The following is a 22,599-nucleotide window of genomic DNA, read 5'->3' on the forward strand; positions in this document are numbered from 1 at the left end:
ATAAGCAAATCCCCGGTGGAATATAAACAGTTAAAAACTGTGCTCGTGCTTTGGGCCCCTTGTTTGCATACAGCTGTGGGCCGGGGGCCCTCAGGGCCTCTACGATTCGGCCAATCAGAGGCAGCCCACCGTCTGCTGCCACGGTAACGTGCCCCGAGCTGAGCGTGGTTTATCTCTGGAGCTCCATTGTTCTTCTAACTGACTGCAGCTTTCCATTAAGAAAGCAGGAAACTCGGCCAAAGCATGAGTCGCATTGGACAGACAGCATCTGCATCACGTCCAAATGGTTTCAGAGCAACATTTCTACAGCTGAATAAAAGCACAGAGCACACAGAGTATTCAGTCTTAACTTTAACCATGACTGCATTTCGTAAGAGTGAAAGGATTTTTAACTCCTTCCACCCAAAAGAGCTTATACGAGCACCCGCAGATCAATCTTTAAAACAAGCCACTGAATAATAAGCCTGGGGTCTCAACTACAGATGTGATCTCAGTTAAAGAGGACACATAATTAAACATTCACATGTTCAGTGCATGAAAACAGAGAACAAAGAGAACAGAGCAAAAGTATCTAAAAGTAAGGGCTTCTGCTTGCTTCTCTTATTAGGACCCTCATTTCTTCACAATCGTTTTTTGTTATGTTTGGTTTAACTTCGTCAGGGAAGAATGCTCCTGCAGTTCTTGATCCTTGTGGTAGTTTAACCAAATCAGGTCCCATTTCAGGTGCCATTTCATTAAGACCTGACACACAGCAAATTATGCAGGCAACATCTCTTTTAAAAACAAATTCAATATGAAATTTAGGTACATTTTATAAATTTTAGGCCTGAAAACAAAGATGGGTCCAATCTACCCTTCCTCACACTTAAAAAATGTCTGAAATCTGAACAGTTGCCATGAAGAGTAGCTGTGTAGAATGTGCTGAGAGCTGGTGAACAGCTCTAAGTCTACTTTAGTGAGAAGAAGAGAGTCTGAGTCTCAGGGTGGCCTTCCACAGATCCCTTCAGAGAGATTAATAATGCAGGAAAACAGAAAGGGGCCCAAAATACAGCCCTGCTACACACCATCCCCCGGGAGCAGCTACGGCTCTTAACATAGGATAAAAAGCACCATCACCAGCTCCAGCAGAGATGTGGGAGGGATGACGGGTGGAGAGTGAGTTTGGTTTGAGGGTGGGGGCTTGGGGTGTGTGTGTGGGCGGGGGGAGTTAATACTCCTCTTACTGTCAGCTCCGCTAATGTCTTATTCTGCTGGAGGAGGCAGTGGGTTTCTACAGGAACACACCCTGCTGTTCTTCACAGAAAAGGGAGGAATGACTGGACTAAACATTTACTCACATACAATGAGACACCAGTATTTTCCTATAGTTCTCTGTAATCCCTGTATTTATTGACGTAAGTAGGCAGACACATATATGCAGAAACCTGTATTTATCAGCATATACAATGGCCTACGCAGACATGGACTACATCTGAGGCAACATCAACAGGATTCCAGGAATCCAGTAGAGAGAGAGAGAGAGAGAGAGAGAGAGAGAGGTTAGAGTGCAGGAGTGCAGGGCTGGTATTGGAGGTTTATCTGTGCACTGCCTAATCTAATCAGCGTGCATGAGCGGAGTACAGCTTACAGATAATGGGAGGTAGGGGGTGAGACTTGCGGAGGCATGGTGGTGGTGGTGGTGGGGGGGGGGGGCACACATCTAACACTCAACTACAGACCCTGGGGGGGGTGGGGTAAAGAGATAAAGTAGAGGGGTTAGAAGGAGGAGAGCGAGAGAGACAGAAACCATTTAAAATTGGGAAACGCTAATCACACACACATACTATAACAAACTTCCACTGAGATTTCAACCGATCAACACTCTGGGCCATAAAGGATGTGTGGACAGTAAGTCCTTACAGTGAAAAGGAAATAGACACAAAAGAAGATTTTACAAATCAAACAAAGAAACTGTGGGGTTTCTCAGAAAAATAGCCTAACCACTCTAGGGCCCAGGACAGAACATTAAAGAATGGGTTTGAGATTACTTGCACAAAATGCATCCCATTTGTTTTTCAGACTAGATTCTGCTGTGAATGAATATTTTATTTTGGGGTTGTACTGGCAGAGTTTAGCCTATGATTCTAGCAGAATGTAGCTGGTGGCTACAGCAGAGCTCAGCCAACGATTCCAGCAGAGTTTAGCTGGTGGTTCTAGCAGAGGTTAGCTGGTGGTTCTAGCAGAGGTTAGCTGGTGACTACAGCAGAGTTTAGCCTATGATTCTAGCAGAGTTTACCTGGTAGCTACAGCAGAGCACAGCCTATGGTTCTAACAGTGCTTAGCTGGGGGGTTCTAGCAGAGTTTAGCCTATGATTCTAGCAGAGTTTACCTGGTGGCTACAGCAGAGCACAGCCTATGGCTCTAACAGTGTTTAGCTGGTGGTTCTAGCAGAGCTTAGCTGGTGATTGCAGCAGACTTTACCTGGTGACTACAGCAGAGCTTAGCCTATGGTTCTAACAGTGTTTAGCTGGGGGTTCTAGCAGAGTTTGACAGACCATGCAGAGCTTGTAAAGCAGTTCTAGCAGCATTTAGCAGAGTTTAGCTGGTTGCTGTAGCAGAGCTTTCCCAGTGGTTTTAGCGGAGTTTGGTGACTGGCTCTAGCAGAGTTTGCCTGGTGGTTCAAACAGAGTTTGGCAACTGGACTGTAGCCAACGGCTCAGCCTAAGCCTGAACTGCCGCTGCTGTTTGAAGCCAGCAGAGGGACGGCTGGTTTTAATTCAATCAAACATGCTCCTTTCGGGAGAATCGAATGGAAAACTCCATCACGTAATGTGACCCAGTTACAGCCACTCGTGTTTCAGCAGAACCGGCCACATCCAGATCCTGTCAGCTCCACTGAGGAAAATCTGAATTCTGAACACTCGCACAACTGCAGGACAACCCAGGTTTCTCCAGAACAGCTCTAGATCCATAAAGGAAGAGGTTCTGAAGCACAAAGAAGATGAAACCGGTGAAGTCACAGCAACACTGATTTCTCAGGAGTGTGTGGGTTTTGCTTCACTTCACATTGTATCTGACAACTCATACCCTCGGCTTTTCTTGTGACTTGGCTTTTAGCAGAAGTTCCACCTAGCTATTTTACAAATGCAATACAAAATCTGAATTACAAACATAAACAAAAGCTAAATCTCCTAGCCTAGCTCCTTTTAATGTAGTCATTTTACATATTCAGATTTGGGTGGTGGATCATCCTCAGCGCTGCAGTGACACTGAGTTTTGTTACGAGTTGCATAGTACAACAACCCCAAATATCCATTCAACAGCGTCCTGTGTCAACTGATACAAACAGTGCAGCAGCAGATGAGCCTCTGACTTTACATCTACAAGGTGGACCAACGAGGGAGGAGTGTCTCAGAGTGGACACAGGGTTTAAAAACTCCAGCAGCACTGCTGTGTCTGATCCACTCTACACCAGCACAACACACACTAACACACCACCACCACGTCAGTGTCACTGCAGCATCACACCTGCTCTGTGGGGGTCCTGAAAATTGATGAACAAAGTGGAAGTATGCAGTGCAACAGATGGACTACACTCTGTCATTGTAGAACTACAAAGTGCTCCTGTGTGGTGAGTGGAGCTGAGAGGATGAACAGTGAGTGGAGATGGTAGTAATGTTATGTAAGTTATTATGGTGTATTAGCACAGGAATGCTAACAACATGATTAGCTTAAATAGCATAAAAGCAAACAAACACTTGAACACATTTAGAAATGTCACTTAATTTCATTTAAATGAATGTGTTATCTAATTTAAAGCATTTATTCCTTGTTTACAGTACGTTGACTTGTTTTGTAGTGAATTATATCTACAGAAGCATCGCTCTTACAAACAGCAGCTATGGTCCAAACACACAGCAAGATGCCCCTAATGAGGCTGATTTCCTTTCTATTCGTTTGCCACATGCCCCAAAGGACTAAACTCACAACCAGATGTTGCCAATCCCCGAAAACCCAGCTCTAACCCCTGACCTCTTCGATTCAATTAGCGTCTCTAACGCCTCTCTGTCTGAAATCATGTTTCCTGATGACAAACTGCAGGCTGTGTGGTCTAAAAGCGAGGAGGAGGCTGTTTAATTGGACATTTGAAAAGCAGCAGAAGTCCTTGCAGTCAGACCACACAGCCTGCAGCTTCTTCACCACGTGCAGGAGGAGGAAGGCCGCTCGAAATTTTCCACCGTTCCTTTGAAAGAGGGGGAAAAAAAAAAACACAACATGAAAGAGCCCCTCTTTCTGAACTAACGGCTCTTCTACTTGGCGCCTCATGTGAGGAGAAGAGCGAGATTTTCCCGAGCCAAGCCTTGCCTCTCCACAGCCTGTAATGAGCCGAGCACGTTTTATTCCCGAGTTTTTATGATCCGAGTTTCTACAGTCCGCCCTAAACCCGTTCGGTGCCGGCGCGGCACCCTGCGGCCGACACATCACTTTACTCTTTATTCTTAGCTTCCAGAAACATTACTGAGCAAAGGACTGGTGACCTCAAACAAGGGCCTTTAACCTTTAGAAGAGACAAAAGACAGAGAGAGAGAGAGAGAGGCAGACAGAGAGAGAGAGACATAGACAAAGACTAGAGGAAAGGCAGGCTGGGACTTGGAAGGCAGCACAGATGACCACAGATGTGGCTGTAATTGGGCCTTTGACGCTGGACTCAGGAGACACTGTGGCAGAGAAGGCGGCGACCGCATATAAACAAAGGTGATCAGGTTACACACAAGACTCATTCCTCTCTCATCTCACAAAACGGTTTACACAGCAACAATGAGAGAGAAGAGCTGAAAGGAGAGGACTTGCGGTCATGAGTTCCGGATCGATACAGCAAATAATACACAGTAAATCACAGGCAAATCCATGAAGATTGAATGGTTGAAATGATTGAAAGGCATGGCGGCTTTTCTTCTATAAACTTTTCTAAAGTGTCTACTACACATTAATACACTTTGTACTAAATATAAAAGTGTGAGACTGGCAGGCTAGTACACAAAACATTAACCGTTTCTTGCTAACAGGACGTGATGGGACTGTAGCTATGCGGGAACCGGTCTGGTCACCTTCAGCCCAAACACAATCCTTGTTTTTGTAGAGTTTCAAAAACAACTGACCACTTTATCAGAAACAGCTCTCTTCCTGATGTAGAGTTAGAGACTGTAGCTCGGTCTCAAAGTGCTGACCTTCATCTGGGATCAGTTTCTGACCACAAAGGCGCTCTGGTCAAGATATATTTGGGTGGAGGTCCAAGCTTAGCTTAGCAGTGACACCGACGTGTGTAAAAATGCCAGAAACACACACACACACACAGTCGACCACACCAATAACATCTGGACAACAGTTGTCCTGTGGTCAGGAAGCTGCAGTAACAGATGGAGACACAGTCCCAATGAACTGGGGATTTTTAATAAAATGAAAACACAAGATAGGAGTTTTTGATCGAGTGCCTGGTGTAAATGCAGTAAATGATCCAGCCGACGTATCCAGAAACACCTCACCCTGCAGCGTAACAAGATTTCCCAGAGTAGTAATGATACAGTCGTTTCCCACGGGGATCTGCCCAATCATGGCACTCGTGGCTCTGCTTTCAGACGTTAAGAGTCGTCCGCTAACAAAGCAAAGAGCTCAAGGCTAGAACCCAACACGAGTGGTTCTCTGTTCTTGTTGAGTGGAGCTGTGTGACCGAGTGACATCCCTAAAGTCTAATGACAAACAAAATATGTTCTCCATTCTCAATTAGCTGCTGCTCTGTATCCAGGTCAGATCTGGAGAGGGAGGTCATATCCTGACGGGAGAATTCTTCCACAGAGACTACGATATTAATTCATAATATAACTATGGACTAAGAGTAAAGCAGACATAAGATATTTTACTGATATCAAAGACACTATATACACACACCACACAATCTACAGCCATAACAGACTTTACAGACACCACATAAACTACAGACACCACATAATCTACAGACATCAGACTTTACAGACATCACAGACACCAAACTACAGATATCAGACAGACTTTACAGACATCACAGACACTACAAACACCACATAAACTACAGATATCAGACTTTACAGACACCACAAACTACAGACATAACAGACTTTACAGACGCCACAAACTACAGACATAACAGACTTTACAGACAGCACAAACTACAGACTTTACAGATACCACATAGACTACAGACATCAGATTTTACAGACATTACAGACACCAAACTACAGATATCAGACAGGCTTTACAGACATCACAGACACTACAAACACCACATAAACTACAGATATCAGACTTTACAGACACTAGACACCACATAAAATAGACATCAGACTTTACAGACACTAGACTCTACAAACTACAGACATCAGACTTTACAGACACTAGACACCACATAAAATAGACATCAGACTTTACAGACACTAGACTCTACAAACTACAGACATCAGACTTTACAGACATTTGACACCACATAGACTACAGACATCAGATTTTACAGACACCAGACACCACATAAAATAGACATCAGACTTTACAGACACTAGACTCTACAAACTACAGACATCAGACTTTACAGACATTAGACACCACATAAATTACAGACATCTGATTTACAGACATTAGACTCTACAAACTACAGACATCAGACTTTACAGACATTAGACACCACATAGACTACAGACATCAGACTTTACAGACACTAGACACCACATAAAATAGACATCAGACTTTACAGACACTAGACTCTACAAACTACAGACTTTACAGACATTAGACACCACATAAATTACAGACATCTGATTTACTGACATTAGACTCTACAAACTACAGACATCAGACTTTACAGACATTAGACACCACATAGACTACAGACATCAGACTTTACAGACACTAGACACCACATAAAATTGACATCAGTCTTTACAGACACTAGACTCTACAAACTACAGACATCAGACTTTACAGACACTAGACACCACATAAACTACAGACATCTAATTTACAGACATTACAGACTCTAGACATCACATAAATTAGACATCAGACTTTACAGACACTAGACTCTACAAACTACAGACATCAGACTTTACAGACATTAGACTCTACAAACTACAGACATCAGACTTTACAGACACTAGACACCACATAGACTACAGAAATCAGACTTTACAGACACTAGACTCTACAAACTACAGACATTAGACTCTACAAACTACAGACATCAGACTTTACAGACATTAGACACCACATAGACTACAGACATCTGAATTACAGACATTACAGACTCTAGACATCACATAAACTACACACATCAGACAAATACACTACAGACATCACATCCACATACAAACCACAAACAACAAAAAAAAAACACTAGACAACATATACACCACAGACATCACATACTCCAGATACAGCACACACTACACACACCACACACATTACAGACAGACAGACACCATGGACCCTACAGACATTACATTCATTAATCATCACAGACACAAAGACTGTTAGTTTAAATGATCCAGATTTTCTGCTGATCTGATCTAAAGCTGGTATCAATGAACAAAAGGCACACGCTCCCTCTCTCTCTCTCTCTCTCACACACACACACACACTCACACACACACACATTTCACAGATTGAGTGAAAAAGTGGTGTAAACACAAACAGATGTACTTTGTTAAAGAAAAGTATCTCCAGAAATGTCACCGATTTAGAGGCTCAGAGAACCTTGAGAACCAAGAGAACACCGAAGCCTGAGAAGTCAGAGAACTCAGAAAAGCAGAGTGCACCCCCTCTGCAGTTTGCAGTAATTGGAATCATACGCTGTTTCCTCCTGGCTCTAAACTGTGATTTGAAGCAGAAGTCCAGACTCACCGTCTTCCTCCTGCAGCTCCTCAGTCTCAACTGAGCACACGGACCATCTCTCAGTCTCCACCCCTATTCACACAAGCCCCGCCCCCTCGGCCGGCACTAGTTACTGAAGCCTTGCCCACTACGCCGGGACTAGTTACTAAGCTCCGCCTCTGCTTCGAGACTGGTCACTAGGGGCATTAATCCAAAGACATCTGGTTCCATTCACGACCACATGCAGTTCCCCCTACGTCTGGAAATAGACGGGTGAGGGTTGGGTTGAGGGGCTATGGACAGGGATTACAGTTTTGCTGTAGTTTCAACAGGGAAATTCTTTAAGACCCCCATCCAGTCGTTGATTAACCCCCTAAAAACTCAGCAGGGGTGGCTCAGAGCCCTGGGCTTGTGGATTCAGGTGGCTGTCTTTGAGGAGTTTGGTGTGTTCTCCCTGTGTCAGCATTGGTTTCCTCCAACAGTCCAAAAACACACGTTGGTATGTGGAATAGCGAGCGTGTGAGTGAATGTAAGAGAGGGTTATACCCTGTGACTTGCCCCATCCAGTGATTCCTTCACTTTTCAGTGTACACAGATTTATAAATAAGCAATTAGTACCTGCAGCTTCAAAGCCCCACCCTGGAAACTGATTGGTTCCTTATCTTTATGATGTAAGAAATCCTAGCTGTTTCTAACGTTTTGGGACACTATCATATCCCGGTAGAAATGCTCAGCTATGGTAATAACTGCATATTTCACGTATTCATTCATTCATTCATTGTCTGTAACCCTTAGGTTCAAGGTCAGCGGACGCAAGGCAGGAACAAACCCTGAAGGGGGCGCCAGTCCTTCACAGGGCGACACACACATTCTCTCACACCTACGGACACTTTTGAGTCACCAATCCACCTACCAACGTGTGTTTTTGGACCGTGGGAGGGACTCAAACCCAAACACTAGCACACTGGGGGCTGGGAACACACACCCAGAGCTGCAGGCCGCCATCCCCAGTGCCTGGAAAGCAGTTGAGGGTTAGGTTCTCACTCCCATTTTAGATTCTAGAAGACTCTCTGTTGTCCTAATTGTCGTTCTGGTTTAATTAGCATGTTGGTTGATGTTATAAAGATATTAAAGATAATAAAACTACCAGGGCTTTGTTTTTATAGGTGCTGGGGTCCTGGTTTCCCTGAGCAGCTCTAGAAAGTTCTTCTCTTCAGTTTGAAGCACTGATGTGCGCAGATTTCTCTGTGATGTCACAGCGGAATGGACAACGGTCCTGATCTGTTTTCACTGAGAGCAGAATGCACCACACCCTTGTTTTTAGAAGCAGTGTGAAGACTTAGAAGCGCACAGATCGAGTTTCTTAGAGCCGTATCTGCGCAGACGGAACCCATCAGGGCAGCCGTTCTTCTTTCATCACAGTCATGATGGCATTCCCCAAATCCTTCTACAACAACTGCAGAGGACACAGATGTCCTGGTGCTGATACTTTCCCGAAAAAAGACGTTACCATGATCCCAGTCTGTTGCTTAACACTCACAGTCTACAGATGACAGACATCAATCTGAAAGTGTGTTTACATTAGTGAGAACAGTCCAGTGTAGGTCAGAGATATGGAGCTGTAGCTGTGCCTTCACTAAACACTTAATACTAACACTAACCAGTGTTTGACGAGTGTCAAAGTTGAGTATACTAAAAATCCACAGTGCACACTTAGAACCAGTGGATTCTTGAGTGCAGTAATGATGGACAGTATTGTCCCACCACCCAATGGGAAATGGAATGGGAGGAGCTTCTCACGGCACTGGAAAATGCGGGTTCTGTCCCAAATACTCCTTACATAGTGTACGTAATAGATTATAAATTTCATAATAAGACACAGACAGGACATGAAGCTTGTTGAATATAAACAGTTATCTGACATACAGTGCACTATTTTAGTGCAGAAACTTCTATTTTATGACACTGCACAGTGTAGAGGGAGATATTTGAGCTTCAGCCTTTGAAAAAAATGGCGGACAGAGTTGCATCGGCAGCTTGGTATAATCATAGCAACTTTTTATCACGTCCTGTTAGTAAGAAAAGGTGTAGTAAGTTAATATTTTGTGTACTAGCCTGCCAAACTTACACTTTTAAGGTTATTACAAAGTAAACTGTATAGTATTCGTGTGTGGTACACAACTGGGGGTTGGGACTTGTCTGTGTTTCACTGTAAACAGTGACATACGTAGCATATCCATGCTAGCAAGTTAGCAAGCACCTGCCCGTTCAGTGTATCCATTTTCGATAAAGTACTAGAGAGTCTTTCTTTCAAATCAGAGACAGAGTAGATGCCTCTACCTATGGGTGAGGTGCAACACAAAATATGCAAAGTCTACTTCGCTAAAAAAGATGCTACGCTAACTCTACACTGTAAGAAAATGAATTTACTTATTTTACAGAGTATAGATTTAGGGCTACATTTTTTTATACTACATTTTCAGTTCACAGAGGAACAATGTTGCATTTCTGCAGGCCTTAGACCAGCACTCCAGTCCCACCAACCACCTTAAACTCTTATAAGTTCAGCTCAACTGATCTGGAAACAGAGACACGTGGCCTAGTAAGCCACAGCTGCAAAATCAACCACCACTGAGTCTGTCACAGTGAGGGATTCACTCACCACACCCACACCAACTTATTATAGCACTTTTATTAAAACATTTATTAGCAACTGAGCCTCACTCTTGTTTGTGATACAGAAACATAAATATTACAGTGCGTTTAGTGACATTTGCTTATCTTTGTTATGTTAAGTGACAGTATCACAATTTTACATTTTATGCAAAATTAACACATAAATCCATATAGCACTGCTTTCCCCTGTGCTACGCAAGCCTTTGGAAAGCTACACGTGATTATGCAGTGGGTGCTATTTGATCTCATTTTTATATCTTGTCATTTTTAATCATGGAACATCTCTCAAAACAGCTTCTACAGTATTTTAGACACTGTCCGAGACACAGCCTGCTGTAATCAGTCATTCATCTCAGTGAACAGTCTGAGGCTCAGTGGCTCTGTATTAAACTAGAGGGCAAAATTACACACAGCGATCCGTCAGCGTTTCCTCTGTGTTTTAAATCAACAGAAAGTCTAAGAAACAAACGTCCCATTCAAATATTTACTCAAATGTTTAAAAGAGTTTTCCAGAGCATTCAAACACTGTGGGACAACAGAGTTACGGTTTAAAGAGGAGAGTCTAATGAGAGAACACAATTGAGGCCATGTGGATCAAACATCAACTGAGGCTAAATAACATTAGTTTCTGCCTTCTGCATCCACCTTTCAGGATACAAGCACTGTCAGTGAGCAGGGACCCTTCCCTTAGTTACAGAAAAGCACTGTACCGGGTTTGAAAAAATATCCTACATTTGTTTGAAAGAGAAAAAAAAATTGAGAGGAAGTGTACAAACCCCATTTCTGGAAAATATGGGGTATTTTTTATTTTTTTACTAAAACAGCACAAATAAAATATTTTTCAAAAGCATTTTCATTGAACAACTAAATTTTATTTTGCCAATATATACAACTTTAGAGTCTGATGCCTGCAACACTCTCCCAAAAAGTTGGAACGGGGACATAATAAATGTGAAAAATTGATAGATTATTCAAAGTGCATTTGAATTGTAAAACATCCCATAATAAACATATACTTGAGGGTATCATCATTGGTACAAACAGAGCTTCCACCAAAGGTTCACACTTTGCAAGTAAGAATGGATTGAGGTTCACTTTGTGCCACAATTAGTGAAAGAAAAATTCTTCCCAAATAACATTTATACGTAAAACTGCTGTAATTACTCATTAATTCATTTATTGTCTGTAACCCTTATCCATTTCAGACACAGGGAGAACACACAACAATCCTCACAGACAGTCACCCGGAGGAAACCCACGCGGACACAGGGAGAGCACACCACACTCCTCACAGACAGTCACCCGGAAGAAACCCACGCAGACACAGGGAGAACACACCACACCCCTCACAGACAGTCACCCGGAGGAAACCCACGCAGACACAGGGAGAACACACCACACCCCTCACAGACAGTCACTCGGAGGAAACCCACGCAGACACAGGGAGAACACACCACACTCCTCACAGACAGTCACCCGGAGGAAACCCACGCAGACACAGAGAGAACACACCACACTCCTCACAGACAGTCACTCGGAGGAAACCCACGCGGACACAGGGAGAACACACAACACTCCTCACAGACAGTCACTCGGAGGAAACCCACGTAGACACAGGGAGAACACACCACACTCCTCACAGACAGTCACCCGGAGGAAACCCACGCAGACACAGGGAGAACACACCACACTCCTGACAGACAGTCACCCGGAGGAAACCCACGCAGACACAGGGAGAACACACCACACTCCTCACAGACAGTCACCCGGAGGAAACCCACGCAGTCACAGGGAGAACACACCACACTCCTCACAGACAGTCACCCGGAGGAAACCCACGCAGTCACAGGGAGAACACACCACACTCCTCACAGACAGTCACCCGGAGGAAACCCACGCAGACACAGGGAGAACACTCCACACCCCTCACAGACAGTCACTCGGAGGAAACCCACGCGGACACAGGGAGAACACACCACACTCCTCACAGACAGTCACCCGGAGGAAACCCACGCAGACACAGAGAGAACACACCACACTCCTCACAGACAGTCACTCGGAGGAAACCCACGCGGACACAGGGAGAACACACAACACTCCTCACAGACAGTCACTCGGAGGAAACCCACGTAGACACAGGGAGAACACACCACATTCCTCACAGACAGTCACCCGGAGGAAACCCACGCAGACACAGAGAGAACACACCACACCCCTCACAGACAGTCACCCAGAGGAAACCCACGCAGACACAGGGAGAACACACCACACCCCTCACAGACAGTCACCCGGAGGAAACCCACGCAGACACAGGGAGAACACACCACACCCCTCACAGACAGTCACCCGGAGGAAACCCGCGCAGACACAGGGAGAACACACCACACCCCTCACAGACAGTCACCCGGAGGAAACCCACGCAGACACAGGGAGAACACACCACACCCCTCACAGACAGTCACCCGGAGGAAACCCACGCAGACACAGGGAGAACACACCACACCCCTCACAGACAGTCACCCGGAGGAAACCCACGCAGACACAAGGAGAACACACCACACCCCTCACAGACAGTCACTCGGAGGAAACCCACGCAGACACAGGGAGAACACACCACACCCCTCACAGACAGTCACCCGGAGGAAACCCACGCAGACACAGAGAGAACACACCACACTCCTCACAGACAGTCACCCAGAGGAAACCCACGCAGACACAGAGAGAACACACCACACCCCTCACAGACAGTCACCCGGAGGAAACCCACGCAGACACAAGGAGAACACACCACACCCCTCACAGACAGTCACTCGGAGGAAACCCACGCAGACACAGGGAGAACACACCACACCCCTCACAGACAGTCACCCGGAGGAAACCCACGCAGACACAGAGAGAACACACCACACTCCTCACAGACAGTCACCCGGAGCGGGATTCGAACCCACAACCTCCAGGTCTCTGGAGCTGTGTAAATAATAATGTAAAAAGATTGACGAAAGTGATTCCGGGTCTTTTCAGATTTCAAGTCCCTCCAGCGGATCTTGAGGACAGCTCAGAAGATTATCGGTGTGTCTCTTCCCTCCATCACAGACATTTACACCACTCGCTGCACCCGCAAAGCACTCTGCATTGTGGGAGATCACACACACTCTTCAACCTACTGCCGTCTGGAAAAAGGTATCGAAGCATTCGAGCCCTCACATCCAGACTCCGTAACAGCTTCTTCCCACATGCTATCAGACTCCTGAACACCTAGAGACTGAGACTGGACTGAAGAAGCGCACCCACACACCTTCACAAAACACTGGTTTGTTGGACTGAAAATGATATACGGAAAATGAGTTTACACATATTCTGTTTACATCATGGTTACATCCAGTTACCGTTTACAGCACAAATACACTTTTAATTGCAGTGTCTCTCCCCCTCAGCCCCCCCTCCCCCCATACTTATGGTTCTGCACTGTCTTCTATTGTATTGTATTGTATGGATACTGTTTTGTATTTTCTTAACCATGTCTTTTGCACTTTAATGTGTGTGCACTGTTTTATGTTTGCACTAGTTGCACTTTAATGTTGTGTATTGTTTTATGTAGCACCTTGGTCCTGGAGGAATGCTATTTCGTTTCACTGTGTACTGTAAACACTGTATACTGCTGAAATGACAATAAACTTCTTGAACTTGAACTTGAATGAATGATGACTGAGGAAATCTGGAGAATTCACTGCCTGTGTAGGGCAACACTTCACGTGCACTTCACGGAGTATCTGTCATGCTTCTATAATAGATTTAGCAAAATGGGCTCGGGAGCACTTTGGAAATCCCATGTCACATAGCTACACAAGGAGAAAGATACATTAATTCTCATGAGTTTGTTGACCGCAAGCTCATCTGTGTAGAAATGTTTGTTGTGCTTCAGAGGATTCCATGTTTCAGCCTATTTTTATTGAAAAGTCACATTGTATTTTTTCTGATAATAACAAAACAGACTGTTGTTGGTGATAAGTGCAAAAGACAACATCTCGTGAGATGCTTCAGTGACCACTGCATTGGTGACCTATATGTGTGAAGTTTACTTTGATGTGGAGGTGAACACTGGGTTTTAGAGGGACATATTGCATGTTTTCATGGGAAGTCCATGGTTATTTCAGCAAGAGAATGCCAGGCCACATTCTCTACGTGCTACCACAAGTTCTCATAGACACAAGTGCTTGAACCTCTAGGGTGCATGTGTTCGACTGACCTTCCTACAGCCTAGATCTGTCCTTTATGGCACATCTTGAGTGTTGAAACCTTGTATTGAACAAGAAAGCACAATTACAGTTGAAAAAAATAATTAACAGCTGATATCCTCAATTCCCAAATGATTAAAAATGGTAAATTAAAGGAAAGGTGATGTAACACGGTGTTGGAAATGGGGATTGTAGAAAGGAAAGGATACATGAGTGACAGCAGTGGGGTGTGTGTGTGTGTGTGTATGGGGGGGGGGTGTTGAGAGATGAAAGAGGAAAAAAAGGAGAAACTAGTTAGTGACAATAGGAAAGGACACAGAGAGAGGGAACAAATGGTGTGTGTGTGGAACAAATGGAGGGTCTAGACATATTTCACATTGTGGGGACTTTTTTAACCTAAATCATTACATTCCAAGGGGAGCACATCTTAAGCTTAGTATGTTGTGTCCACAGACCCCATTAAAACAAGGTTGTGTGTGTGTGTGTGTGCTCTGTAGACAACATTAACAGTGTATGATACAGTGTCAAGAACTACAATGAAATATAATAGAGATTACTACACAACCCAACACAGTCAGCTTCATATTAGAACTTTCCATTCCACCTTAAATGTGTCAATCAGTAGATACATACGCAGGCCTAAATCATCACAATACATGGTACTGAAGTGGGACTGAAGTCACCGAATGTAAAAGCTGCACTATTTAAGGTGGAATGGGGTTCGTTTTTTAAATAAACCTCACAGTCCTCTGTTGTTTACTCACTCCCCGTCACTGGTACTCTCTCAGCCCTGGGGTCAGAGGTCAAATCCTGCCAAGGCTGAAGGACTGTAGGAGTTTTCCGTGATAAACAGCAGGACGTTGGTCACTAGGGTCAATGGGTCGCCCACCTTTACTTTTGGTTCTGTTTTTGGGTCATTGTACACTGTGACCTCGCTACAGTAAATCTAACACAATCTCTACATTTAGAGGATGCAAATAATCCAAGTGTTTAGTGTCCACATGCTAGAAAATATTTAAATCCTATTAGTGTTATAATATAAACATTCATTTATTCATTCATTGTCTTATACAGTTCAGGGCGGCGGTGGGTCCGGAGCCTGCCCACAATCACTGGGCGCAATGGAGGCACACACCCTGGAGGTGGCGCCAGTCCTTCGCAGGGTGACACACATTCACTCACACACTCACACCTATGGACATTTTTGAGTCTCCAATCCACCTACCAACGTGTGTTTTTGGAACGTGGGAGGAAACCGGAGCACCCGGAGGAAACCCATGCAGACACAGAGAGAACACACCACACTACTCACAGACAGTCACACGGAGGAAACCCACGCAGACACAGGGAGAACACACCACACGCCTCACAGACAGTCACCCGGAGGAAACCCACGCAGACACAGGGAGAACACACCACACTCCTCACAGACAGTCACCCGGAGGAAACCCACGCAGACACAGGGAGAACACACCACACTCCTCACAGACAGTCACCCGGAGGAAACCCACGCAGACACAGGGAGAACACACCACACTCCTCACAGACAGTCACCCGGAGGAAACCCACGCAGACACAGGGAGAACACACCACACTCCTCACAAACAGTCACCCGGAGGAAACCCACGCAGACACAGGGAGAACACACCACACTCCTCACAGACAGTCACCCGGAGGAAACCCACGCAGACACAGAGAGAACACACCACACTCCTCACAAACAGTCACCTGGAGGAAACCCACGCAGACACAGGGAGAACACACCACACTCCTCACAGACAGTCACCCGGAGGAAACCCACGCAGACACAGGGAGAACACACCACACTCCTCACAGACAGTCACCCGGAGGAAACCCACGCAGACACAGGGAGAACACACCACACTCCTCACAGACAGTCACCCGGAGGAAACCCATGCAGACACAGAGAGAACACACCACACTCCTCACAGACAGTCACCCGGAGGAAACCCACACAGACACATAGTATAAAAATTAGAAAAAAAATTAAAATAGCACAGTTAAAATATATATGCGTATAAAATCAAAAATAAATTAAGTCATTCAACCACTTATCTTGTTCAGGGTTGCGATGGGTCCGGAGCCTACCCAGAATCATTGGACACAAGGCAGGAACACACCCTGAAGGGGGCGCCAGAGGTGACAAGAATATTATGGCTCATTGATGCATGTATTTTTATATCAATTTTATATATAAAAGATATATTTTTGATTTGATTTGTAATGGATATATTTATAATAATGTCATGTTCTAGTGTAGAAACCCATTTAACCACAGTTAAACGGAGAGGCTGTGCTGTGAACATCCAGAGGAACAGTCACCACTGTGTTGTGTGACTGTACTGTGTTGATGATCAGTGTTTTCTGTTTCTCTGTTTAAAAGGTCCAGCCCAGAACTGAAGAGATAAGATCCTCCTTTTAGAACCTTTACCCTGAGCCTTCTCCATTTCCTCCTGCTGTAGCAGGTCATTCAGAGGTCACTTTCATTAGGGACCGTTCAGCAGATTCACATCCTGCTTTATGACATACTTTACATCACACTCACTAATATTTAACGTCCTGAGAGTAAAAGTAAACAGATGTTGTTCACAGCGAATGACTGTCCACTTAAACGTGGAGGCAGTATTTTACTCAGGCCTGGTGTGGACCCTCTGGGAAAATTCCCACGATGCAATGTCCTGTCTTTCTTCATATCTCCACCGTCATATAAACAAACCAGTGCATCATTTTAATTTATGATATACAAATGACGTCAACACTTTCTGAACATGCATGAGTCACAGTTTTCCTAATTAATCTAAATATATATATATATATATATATATATATAATTATCAAAACTAACAATAACAAATATAAGGATTATTTTCAATACCCAGAAGCAAATTTTGCAGTCAATGACGGCCCGAAATCTGAAATAGATATCACTAGGTTTCCTCCCTTGAGATGTTTTACCAGCAGGCTTTTAGTGCAGGCACCTTCAAACACCTACTCAGTAGGTCAGTAGGTCTTCCTCTTTTCAGCTTTGCCTTCAGTGAGAGAAAGGCCTGTTCAGTTGAATTGAGATCAAGTGTCTGACTCTACCACTGAAGAGTGTGTTGCCCTAAGTTGCTCTTAACTTGTTTTTCCAGTATGTTTTGTGTCATTGTCCATGTGTAATGTGATTATGTTTTTTCTACATTTGGCTGAGTCTGAGGAGAACGTGTATCTCTGTACACGTGGACACGGGAAGGTGGGAAGGTGAAGGGGGCGCCAGTAATTCACAGGGCGATACTCACTCACACATTCACTCACACACTCACCAATCCACCTACCAACGTGTGTTTTTTGGAGTGGGAAGAAACCGGAGCACCTGGAGGAAACCCACGCAGACACAGGGAGAACACACCACACTCCTGACAGACAGTCACCCAGAGGAAACCCACGCAGACACAGGGAGAACACACCACACTCCTCACAGACAGTCACCCGGAGGAAACCCACGCAGACACAGGGAGAACACACCACACTCCTCACAGACAGTCACCCGGAGGAAACCCACGCAGACACAGGGAGAACACACCACACTCCTCTCAGACAGTCACCCGGAGGAAACCCACGCAGACACAGGGAGAACACACCACACTCCTCACAGACAGTCACCCGGAGGAAACCCACGCAGACACAGGGAGAACACACCACACTCCTCACAGACAGTCACCCGGAGGAAACCCACGCAGACACAGGGAGAACACACCACACTCCTCACAGACAGTCACCCGGAGGAAACCCACACAGACACAGAGAGAACACACCACACTCCTCACATACAGTCACCCGGAGCAGGACTCGAACCCACACCCTCCAGAACTCTGGAGCTGTGCCAGCGACACTACCTGCTGCACCACTTCCGAATTTTTTCTGCTATTTTTATCAGCAGTCACATGATCTGTAAACACCAGTGACCCAGTTCCTTTAGCAGCAATGCATGCCCATGACAAGACAATGCCCCCAGCCTGTTTGATTGATGATGTGGAATAATACGGATCATGAGCCCTTCCTTTCTTTTTCCATACTGTTCCCCTTGTGCCCTTGTCACTAGCACAACGCTAGAGTAGCATTTATTCCTCCAAGAAGAAGAGGTCGTTGGCTTCATACAGCTCAGAAGAAGCATGTGCTTGACCCCACCCTCCCAAGCTGAAGGCATTGTGTGTGTGTGTGTGTGTGTGTGTGTGTGTGTGTGTGTGTGTGAGCTGGAGAAGCTTACTGAAATCTGCAGAAAGTTCTGGAAGAAGTATGGAGAGTTCCAGCACTGAGCATATATGAAGCGCTTGAAGTGGTCATGTGACACCCCCTTTAGTCTCAGTGGAAAACCACGGAGGTTTCTGAACTATTCACAGGCCAGTGCCCCATAGCAGTAACCTACATTCATTAGGTTCAGGAGCTGTCTCTCTTAGTTGTTTTCAGGGTTCTGTGTTTATCTAGAACTGTTGCAGTGCTCAGTTGTTGTCAGTTAGGGGGGTTTAGAGAAAGAGCTGGTCTGTGTGTGTGTGTGTGTGTATGTGTGTGTCTGTGTGTTTTGAGGAGTCCACGTCAGCACACAGAGAGAACAGGAGAGTTTATGGTAAATCAATTAAGAGTGAATACTTTAAACAGCAGGATAAAGCTGCTCCTAAATCAGAACCATGTGTGGCACGGCCTGCTTACGTCAGCGCTCAGACCCAGCCTACAGACCCAACACTCAACTCAGCCCAGCACAGGCTTCAAAACAAAAACTCAGCGTTACCAGCAGCAGTCTTTCATTCTCTTTCTGTTCCTGCATTGAATTTAGCTTAACGAGAATGTAATGTGCTGAATGACAGATTGTGAAATCTGGATGTTACTGTCTGAAGTAAGACAAAAGAAAGAGTTCCAGCCTTTTTTAGACAATAAATGCTCTGTTCTAAAATTAGCGGAACCGTTTCCACAATACGTTTATTTCGTAATCTGTATCTGTATATAATTTGCTTCATTATTGCTCTGTTATGTTTAATTCGGCTTGTGTTTTCTCTCAGGGATCAGTCGTGGGAGGAGGATTTAACATGAAATACTATTGGCTGGTGCATGGTGATGTCATCAAACACCCACATGCGTTTAGAAGCATTTTTATATTATTACATTTAGACAGAATTTTAAATAAGATTTTTGTTGATTTCATTCATTCATTCATTGTCTGTAACCGCTTATTCAGTTCAGGGTCGCGGTGGGTCCAGAGCCTACCTGGAATCATTGGGCGCAAGGCAGGAATACACCCTGGAGGGGGCGCCAGTCCTTCACAGGGTGACACACGCTCACACACTCACACTTATGGACACTTTTGAGTTGCCAATCCACCTACCAACATGTGTTTTTGGACTTTGGGAGGAAACCGGAGCACCCAGAGGAATCCCACGCAGACACAGAGAGAACACACCACACAGACAGTCACCCGGAGGAAACCCACACAGACACAGGGAGAACACACCACACTCCTCACAGACAGTCACCCGGAGGAAACCCACACAGACACAGAGAGAACACACCACACTTCTCACAGACAGTCACCCGGAGGAAACCCACGCAGACACAGGGAGAACACACCACACTCCTCACAGACAGTCACCCGGAGGAAACCCACGCAGACACAGAGAGAACACATCACACTCCTCACAGACAGTCACCCGGAGGAAACCCACGCAGACACAGAGAGAACACATCACACTCCTCACAGACAGTCACCCGGAGGAAACCCACGCAGACACAGGGAGAACACACCACACTCCTCACAGACAGTCACCCGGAGGAAACCCACGCAGACACAGAGAGAACACACCACACTCCTCCCAGAAAGTCACCCGGAGGAAACCCACGCAGACACAGAGAGAACACACCACACTCCTCACAGAAAGTCACCCGGAGTGGGAGTCAAACCCACCACCTCTAGGTTCCTGGAGCTGTGACAGAGACACTACGTGCTGCACCACCGCTCCGCCCCTTTTGTTGATTTATTAAATGTAAATGAAAGAGATCAGTGTGCCCTCTAATATAAATCAATAAATGCTTCTGAAGATATGTTAATAATTCCGCTGTAGTGAACAGAAGATACATCAGATCACACCTGGCCTATCTCTAACATCCACTAAACTGACATCTGAACTTCCTCACAATGCAACAGCAAGCACCAACAGAGCATTCTCTGCCAGACGCAGGACGATAAGAGAGAGAAAAGCAGACTGAACACCCTTCTACATCGCTCTGTCAGTCAGTCTAGGATGTCATTGGTGGCACCATGGCAAGGTGTATAGGAGTATTATTAGTGTAAATAGTTGACAAATGCATCCTTAACCATGTCATATTTCTACATAAACAGATACTCTTTAACAAGACAACAACCAAATGCCTTTATGGGCAGGGTGTTCAAGCCCACAGTGATTCCAGGTAGGATCAAGACTCTTTGTGATCCTGATCAAAGTGAAGTGATTACAGAATATGAATGAATGATGAATGAATGATTTTTGTCCATAACATTTTTAAAAGGCCAATAAAAAAATAACTATTATTTTAAGAACTACCTAGGGGTCTTTATTATTAGAAACCGTACCCTGCGGGTGTCTGGTTGTTTTGGACATTTTCTACAGGTCATTAAAGTTAGTGACCTTTGAGACCTCAAGTGAAGGGTCTTAAATGTTGTAGATGAGTCAGTAGACCATTGTGCGATGAGAAACAGACTGTCAAATATTTTGAAGGCCAGTTTTTAATGATGACAATAAATCTTCAGCTTTCTGATCGTGTGCTTATTTTCCCTCATCCTTTCAGTCCCTCTGAACATCAGACATGTCCCTCTGAAGAGCGTTCTCGTATCCTCCCATCCTTCAGAAGAACTTCAGCAGCAGAAACACCCCTGCTGCGAATCCCCCCACCCCAACCACAGCCACCCTGTCTGCTCCTGATTAAGACGCTATGTTTAATTCCAGTGGTTTTGTTTCCTCTCAGTGCAGATCTGAACACTGTGGCTCTGGTTCTGCAGCTGTACCTCACCAGCAAGGAGAACCATTTCCTTCGTTCATAAAGAAACCACACATTTTAATCAGTATCAATAACTCACCAATGAGATTCTTTCTGTTTGACATAATGTAAACTCGACTTCAGTGGGAGGAGAGAAATCCAGCAGCTGGAATAAAGTAATAAATCCAAAATGCAGAATCTTGAGTAAAGAAAAGTGTATATTATAACTGAAATACTGGAAATGCTGGGTTACTCAAACTGAAGAACCCGTTACAAGTTACTAATTTACTAGTAGTAAACTACTACGGAAGTGTAGGATAATTCCTAGACAACATACTATTAACACTAGGTACTTTTACTCTCTAAAACAGAAATATATCTGAACAAACTGAAATTTCAAATGTCCTTTTAGTGTTTTATTCAGAAATAAGTTAGTCAAACACTGTTTAAAAGAACTGCTATGGATTTTACCCTAAACCTAAACTGTAGGCTGTTGCTAATAAATAATAATGATCAAAAGTGTTGAAAAAACACACTTCCAGATTGCTACTGTTTTTAGCTAAATGCTAAGTACCTAATTAAACTGAAATCAACATTATTAGGTTGAAAAACTTCACGACTCCCAGTCTGTGATGATTAGCACAATGCTAACTGGTGTTTTGCTAGCTTTGCTAGCTTCGAGTGCTTTTTTTATTTCATAAATTGTGACTTTGTGTATTTTTGTAAATATTCCTTTATAACTGAAGCGGTTTTGTTTGACCTGAGGGGGTCTGAGCTTCATGCAGAAGAG

General features: G+C 44.6%; 1 protein-coding gene across 1 annotated transcript in view; it reads right to left on the minus strand.

Moving 5' to 3' along the window:
- Positions 1-7,925, minus strand: part of lhfpl2a (LHFPL tetraspan subfamily member 2a) — a 36,852-nt gene extending 28,927 nt beyond the window's left edge. Inside the window, exon 1 of the mRNA XM_066646417.1 lies at positions 7,906-7,925. The gene's annotated coding sequence lies outside the window, so the exon portion shown is untranslated. The remainder of the gene's footprint in view (positions 1-7,905) is intronic.
- Between the last annotated feature and the right edge of the window lie 14,674 nt (positions 7,926-22,599).

The sequence above is a fragment of the Hoplias malabaricus genome, chromosome 15, assembly GCF_029633855.1.
Source record: "Hoplias malabaricus isolate fHopMal1 chromosome 15, fHopMal1.hap1, whole genome shotgun sequence".
Classification (NCBI taxonomy): Eukaryota; Metazoa; Chordata; class Actinopteri; order Characiformes; family Erythrinidae; genus Hoplias; species Hoplias malabaricus.